Below are 389 nucleotides of genomic sequence, written 5' to 3' on the forward strand. Positions count from 1 at the left end.
AAATGCCACAAATTTATGTTACTGATTGGTCAAGTTGCTCCAGAACCATGTCTGTTAAGCAGGAGGGACAACTGAAAAGCATTTTCAGGTCTTACATGACACCCTAAACAAACAAAGCAAACATCTGATTCAATAGCATAACAATGCAAAATTCATTAGAATTTCAAAAGTTAAGTTCTTGAAAGGAAGTAAGATACACAAAATGATGACTTACAATAATATTTCACATACTCTACAATTACATCCACTCCAATTTACTATCTTAATCAGCTCAAACAAAATATTCAAACTTTAACATGGGACAATAGAACTATCTTAGTACCACCCAAATTGCCTATTGAGAACATTTACAGAAAATTAGTATGTCACAGTTTAATAAGATATTGCAT

Source organism: Protopterus annectens, chromosome 5.part0 (genome assembly GCF_019279795.1).
Source record: "Protopterus annectens isolate FY-2018-M chromosome 5.part0, PAN1.0, whole genome shotgun sequence".
NCBI lineage: Eukaryota > Metazoa > Chordata > Ceratodontiformes > Protopteridae > Protopterus > Protopterus annectens.